This window comes from Ranitomeya imitator, chromosome 6 (assembly GCF_032444005.1).
Source record: "Ranitomeya imitator isolate aRanImi1 chromosome 6, aRanImi1.pri, whole genome shotgun sequence".
NCBI classification, from domain to species: domain Eukaryota; kingdom Metazoa; phylum Chordata; class Amphibia; order Anura; family Dendrobatidae; genus Ranitomeya; species Ranitomeya imitator.
Window position 1 is genome coordinate 532,433,454 of NC_091287.1, and position 7,304 is coordinate 532,440,757.

The window sequence follows — 7,304 nt, forward strand, 5'->3', positions numbered from 1 at the left end:
AAGAACTGTCTGAGGACTTGAGAAACCAAATTGTGAGGAAGCATGAGCAATCTCAAGGCTACAAGTCCATCTCCAAAGACCTGAATGTTCCTGTGTCTACCATGCGCAGTGTCATCAAGAAGTTTAAAGCCCATGGCACTGTGGCTAACCTCCCTAGATGTGGATGGAAAAGAAAAATTGACAAGAGATTTCAACGCAAGATTGTGCGGATGTTGGATAAAGAACCTCGACTAACATCCAAACAAGTTCTAGCTGCCCTGCAGTCCGAGGGTACAACAGTGTCAACCCGTACTATCCATCGGCGTCTGAATGAAAAGGGACTGTATGGTAGGAGACCCAGGAAGACCCCACTTCTTACCCCGAGACATAAAAAAGCCAGGCTGGAGTTTGCCAAAACTTACCTAAAAAAGCCTAAAACGTTTTGGAAGAATGTTCTCTGGTCAGATGAGACAAAAGTAGAGCTTTTTGGGCAAAGGCATCAACATAGAGTTTACAGGAGAAAAAAAGAGGCATTCAAAGAGAAGAACACGGTCCCTACAGTCAAACATGGCGGAAGTTCCCTGATGTTTTGGGGGTGCTTTGCTGCCTCTGGCACTGGACTGCTTGACCGTGTGCATGGCATTATGAAGTCTGAAGACTACCAACAAATTTTGCAGCAGAATGTAGGGCCCAGTGTCAGAAAGCTGGGTCTCCCTCAAAGGTCATGGGTCTTCCAGCAGGACAATGACCCAAAACACACTTCAAAAAGCACTAGAAAATGGTTTGAGAGGAAGCACTGGAGACTTCTAAGGTGGCCAGCAATGAGTCCAGACCTGAATCCCATAGAACACCTGTGGAGAGATCTAAAAATGGCAGTTTGGAGAAGGCACCCTTCAAATATCAGGGACCTGGAGCAGTTTGCCAAAGAAGAATGGTCTAAAATTCCAGCAGAGCATTGGAAGCAACTCATTGATGGTTACCGGAAGCGGTTGGTCGCAGTTATTTTGGCTAAAGGTTGTGCAACCAAGTATTAGGCTGAGGGTGCCAATACTTTTGTCTGGCCCAATTTTGGAGTTTTGTGTGAAATGATCAATGTTTTGCTTTTTGCTTCATTCTCTTTTGTGTTTCTTCATTTAAGACAAATTAAATGAAGATAATAATACCAAAGAATTTGTGTTTGCAATCATTTTCAGGAAGAAACTGAGTATTATCTGACAGAATTGCAGGGGTGTCAATACTTTTGACCATGACTGTACTGAGCCCGAGTGACGGGCGAGACACCCCATGTACTGAGCCCGGGTGACACTGTAATATGTAAGTAATATCAGACTGTATTGTGGGGACCATTCACTTCTATGGGAGGGTGTTAAAGGGAACCTGTCACCCCCAAAATCGCGGGTGAGGTAAGCCCACCGGCATCAGGGGCTTATCTACAGCATTCTGGAATGCTGTAGATAAGCCCCCGATGTAACCTAAAAGATGAGAAAAAGACGTTATATTATACACACCCAGGGGCGTTCCCGCTGTTGGTCCGGGTCCGGCGCCTCCCATCTTCATCAGATGACGTCCTCTTCTGGTCTTCACACCGCAGCTCCGGCGCAGGCGTACTTTGCCTGCCCTGTTGAGGGCAGAGCAAAGTACAGCATTGTGCAGGCGCCGGGCCTCTCTGACCTTTCCCGGCACCTGCGCAATGCAGTACTTTACTCTGCCCTCAACAGGGCAGGCAAAGTACGCCTGCGCCGGAGCTGCGGCGTGAAGACCAGAAGAGGACGTCATCTGATGAAGATGGGAGGCGCCGGACCCGGACCAACAGCGGGAACGCCCCTGGGTGAGTATAATATAACGTCTTTTTCTCATGTTTTAGGATACATCAGGGGCTTATCTACAGCATTCCAGAATGCTGTAGATAAGCCCCTGATGCCGATGTGCCTACCTCACCCGCGATTTTGGCGGTGACAGGTTCCCTTTAAGGAGGAGGAGGAGGTGAGCTGTGACATCTCCTATTGTGACTGTTGGATCTGGTTGCCGGGGTCTACCTTCCTGTGGTTGTTACAAGTATCCTCCGCTCACCTTTCGGGGTGTTGCGCTCCTCGTCCACTTGTCTCAGGAGATTCGGTTGAACGCTCGGTCCGGCGCTGACATCCTGCAATATAATGGAAATGGCGGCTGAAGCTGCAGCACAAGGAGACACCGGAGAACGGCGGGGACAGAGCGCTCTGTAGCCGTGGACACGTGCAGTATAGCACGCGGCTGCCGGTCATGTGACGCCTGCACTCACTTTCACCAGAGGAGCGGCGCTATAGGTCAGAATATCAGAGTAGAAGCCTCGCTGTCTGATCACCGGATATTTCCGCGGGAGGACGGCGCTGATCCGCGCGGGTGACACCGGCACAAGCGACTGCGGACGCGGGATCTCCCAGTGTGGACGGGACTCCGCGGAGGATGGGGGTCGTCTGCCGTTATCTGCTCCATCTGCGCCCAACAGAGAAGACAAACATGTCCGATAACTCTACAGGACCGTGACAGCTGCAGAACATCGCCCCCCCCTCCCTCCCTCCCTGCAGAGCTTCATCGCCCCCCCTCCCTCCCTGCAGAGCTTCATCGCCCCCCCTCCCTCCCTGCAGAGCTTCATCATCGCCCCCCCTCCCTCCCTGCAGAGCTTCATCATCGCCCCCCCTCCCTCCCTGCAGAGCTTCATCATCGCCCCCCCTCCCTCCCTGCAGAGCTTCATCATCGCCCCCCCTCCCTCCCTGCAGAGCTTCATCATCGCCCCCCCTCCCTCCCTGCAGAGCTTCATCATCGCCCCCCCTCCCTCCCTCCCTGCAGAGCTTCATCATCGCCCCCCCTCCCTCCCTCCCTGCAGAGCTTCATCATCGCCCCCCCTCCCTCCCTCCCTGCAGAGCTTCATCATCGCCCCCCCTCCCTCCCTGCAGAGCTTCATCATCGCCCCCCCTCCCTCTCTGCAGAGCTTCATCATCGCCCCCCCTCCCTACCTGCAGAGCTTCATCATCGCCCCCCCCCTCCCTCCCTGCAGAGCTTCATCTCCCTCCCTGCAGAGCTTCATCTCCCTCCCTCCCTCCCTGCAGAGCTTCATCGCCCCCCCTCCCTGCAGAACATCGCCCCCGTCCGTCCTCATACTCACCTGTCACTCAGCTCAGCTGCCTGTCCCACACACTGCGCGCGCCGCAGCCGCCGACATCCCTCTGGCGCTCTGTCCTGCCGCAGCGCCTTCTTCCTGACTGAGTGAGCGGTCATGTGATACTGCTCAATAAGGTCATGAATATGCGCATATTCATGACCTTAATGACCGGTACCATGTGACCGCTCACTCAGGACGCGCTACAGACGGTGAGAACAGGCATCGCTGGAGGCTGGAGCAGGAGGTGAGTATCGTCTCTCTTCATGGAGGGTGGGTGGGATGCGGAGGCGGGGAGGGGCGTGGGGAGGCAGGCGGGGGGGCGGGGTTTTGCGTCGGTCGCGTTTGTGACTTAAAAAAAAAATTAAAAAAAATCCTTGCCCAGGTGCCGCCCCCCCGCAATGTCGCCGCCCTAGGCACGTGCCCTCGAGTGCCTAGTGGCAAATACGGCCCTGTGTATCTGATAAAAATGCAGCAAAAAACATAGCAAAACCTCATTTTTTTAAGCAGCTTCTTTATTGCCAAGAGAGCAGGTTTTGTCTGCAGAAAAAAAAGCATAAAAAATGCACCATGTGAACATGGCCTTGTGCTTTGGATGCCAATTTGTAGTTACTAGCCAGAAAACTTCCCGGGTCATTAAGACTAATGACTGCAGCTCTGCACATCTCAAAACATTAATTCTTCTCCGATGACGACAAGGTTTCTAATCATCGCAGATGACGTACACCATTTACATGGTAAATATTTAGTGTAATTTTATAGGCTCGTTATCGGTGAGTCATCACTAAGACGGCCATTCACTAGATCACCGAGCCGGCTGGAAAAGAGAGCGTGCGTCACTATCGCCATAGGAAAGGATAAGGCATAATTAGCATAGGGTCACACTAGTGACTGCAATATTTCATGCGCATGTATTTGCTCCATGGTAGAAATCCCAGGCAGAACCTCGCAGTTTGCACCAAGACTGGAAAATAATTCAGCAGTACGAACGGTGACATGGTTTTCCGATTGAAATGATAAGCTACTGTATATTTTACAGCGCAGATTTTAGCGCTGAGAATCGGTGCGAAAACGCTCAGGGTTAACGTGACCTTTACATATGCTGGAGTTCTTGCATTGCAGACCTTATCATAAATCACAGGTGATCCACAACAATTTGCATTTTTCAGGCAGCTACAGTTTCTATATCATCTGAGATCGCGCCAATTATGCTAATCACAATCTGATGAGAGTTTGGTCCGATTTTCTTGGAGGTGGAGAAGGAAAAAAAAAATGTTTATCCGCCTTTTCTATAAGGTCTGTCCGTGAAAATCCTCTGAGTGGGGTCCGATTGTTTTTCTACGCACCCATAGACTTGAATCAGATCAGATTCTTGGACACATATTGTGGCTGCTGCGATTTTTTTTTTCCTAGCACCAACTCGGCCCAAGGAAAAAAAAAATCAGACGTGTACAAACCCATAGAATGGCATTAGGACGACTGCTAACTGTCAAAACAACGGATGGGACTCATCAGATTTTTACAGTCGTCTGCGCAAAAAGTTATATAGAAAGGGAGTATTCACACTGTGTTACTTATTAAGTAAAATGAACTACAGGGGACTCCTCTCTGGAGTTTTGGAAACTTGAAGCGTCTGTTGGAATCGTTTTTATGGCCGCAACCTAAGAATTTTTTATGATGTTTTTTTTTTCCACTTTATTCATGTAGTTTTTGATCTCCATAATGAAATAGTGAAAACTCTATACATAACCAATAGTGATGAGCTTCACCCTAGGAGAGGATTCACATTACATAGCTTCCCAGCAATGAGAATTGCCTTATTGTGGCTGCTGGGCGCACAAGAATTGGCCAATTTATGCACTAAGTATTCTCAATTTTTCCAATTTTCTGTAGCAGGCATGCCATTCATATTTCATATATTTCATGTTTTTATGCTATAGAGCCACAGATGCTACTTTACTTGTTAGTTATGTATAGAGGTGGCTACTCTTCGCTCGCACCTGTACGCACCTGTCTTCTAATTTATGAGTGATGGTCAGTTTTTTGTTATTTATAATGAAAACGCTACAATTTTTTTTTTTTAAAGCGGAAAACAAAAGTTTCTTCTGGGCGTCTTTTTAATCTTCCCATTGAGTGTCCTGGAGAATATCCAAGTCACTTTTTGAAATGCTCGGCGTCTTTAAAAAGCCTGAAAGTTAAAAGAAGCTTAAAATACTTAAGATATTGCATAATATGAAAAGCAAGTGGTTTTTGACATAGAGAAGTTGTTCATTACTTTCAACATTTTCTTTAACATTTGTTGTGCCTCTTTGCTCCAAAAGCGTCGGAAAAAGAGGCAATGTGAACCCACTCAAACATTGAAATCAGAGTTAAGAATCTGCACCTTTAAGATTTTTTTCTTCTAAGTGTGAATTGGGTTTTGAAAACCATATCATATGATTTGTATTGTAAATTGCAATTCTGCCTTATGTGAGTCACTGGTGCCATTTCCACCACCTTATTTGGTTAAGAGGTTATCTCCTATGGAGCACCAAGGTATCCCAGTGCCACACTGGTTTAAAACCGAATAGTGTATAGGTTTCAACAAACTTTGCATCACATATCTTTTTATCTCAAAATTATTTTTTCAGGGGAAAATCGGTCTAGACATTTAAAGGAATTTTCAACTTTGGACACCATTTTTTGTAAAAAGTGCCCCAAGCAATTAGCTGATCAGAGCCGTTTTTGGATCTTGGCAGGAGATATTCACCTTCAATCCTTCCACAGGCTAATGTAAGCTTTACTTTCCTTCCCATTAAATCAGTAGGTTGTTTTTGTATTTTTTTTTTTTTTTTTACAAAGGGAGAGATCCTGTTTAGGTCTACTTTTTTGGTCAACTACTACTCAGAATAATGACTTTAACTCGATCATCGCTGATCGTGCCTGAAGAAGATTCTATCAGCTCTTCAGTTCTGCAACAGCGGCCACTGCAGGTGAAATGTAGTATTGCAGGAAGAACGGTCATTCAAATGAGACAGAATCCGCCAGATCAAAAGTTGTAACGGGGAAGTCACCATGACATCTATATACTCAAATGGGGCATACAGATATGGGCTGTCCCGTTGGGACGACCATTTAGGATAGGACAGTTGACTCAACAATTTCCTTTTCGAGATCCCCTCCCTGCTTAAAAGGTAGAGCCATTAATTAGCTCAGTAGGATTATTTCTCTATAGTCACTGAGAGGCTTATAATGCATTTATCCGCTGTCAGACATGTGGCACAATATACAAAGGCAGATGAGAGCTTATGCGATCACAGGACGCTCTTAAAGCCTTAAATCATAATTAGTTATATGAGCTGATCAGACAGCTTCATTATTACAAATGGAGAAAAGCTTTTAACATATAGAAGGTCATTGCCGTGAATGTCGGTCGTGGCCCTCAAAATGATCAAGAACATTTACGGTCACTTATGTCCTATTTTTTATTATATCAGCTCTTCAAATTCGCATTTAAAGTCATAGATGCATCACAAAGTCCATACAGATACCTCCCCGGACCAATTTATTTTTAGTTATGTTCTAACCTGTAACCTGATTAAAAATATGAGCACAGGGATAAGCACCTTCGCCATCATGTAGAAGGGTGATTTCAAGCAGGAACCCCCCTTTTGATGTGAACCCTGCTCAATTATCAGGCTCCATCGTTGGTGATTCTTCACGTGCTCTTCACCATCCACACGTTGCATGATCTGCCATTCTTTGGTACAGTTGACCACTGAAGTTGGTGGCTTCTCGACAATGAGCTGATTGATGGGTCAACTTCAATTTGAAGGACTTGAAGGAGTTTGGAAGCGAGAAATGGCTTTATAAAAGGGTGTTTGGTTGGGGATTATTTTTTTATTACAGCCCCTTGGAAAGCTCTTTGTAAAAAGTTGGCAAGTGTGCCTAAAAGCCCATCTACACATTGGATAACTATGATCTGCACGATTGTTCAATCGACGGTTATGTCTCCAGACAACTGAATGTGTAGGTGTTCTCTATGGGGAGAGGTGAATAAGTCGCTTCCAGACTCCTCATATCAGCCTGCAGCACTAAAAAATTGGGCGATTCCAACTGCCTGATCTACGACATCTACCCAACACCATCTGAGAGTCAAGAGGCCCCTCTACACATTAGATGTTATCTAGTCATATCTTTTATCTAATGT

The 7,304-nt window shown here is 46.6% G+C and overlaps 1 long non-coding RNA gene across 1 annotated transcript; it reads right to left on the reverse strand.

Moving 5' to 3' along the window:
* Positions 1-1,993: 1,993 nt before the first annotated feature.
* LOC138641514 (uncharacterized) lies at positions 1,994-3,277 on the reverse strand. Its single transcript, XR_011313893.1, has 3 exons — positions 3,122-3,277; positions 2,258-2,451; positions 1,994-2,122 (listed from the first exon to the last, which is right to left on the reverse strand). It is a non-coding gene; the product is annotated as an uncharacterized lncRNA (long non-coding RNA).
* Positions 3,278-7,304: the final 4,027 nt, after the last annotated feature.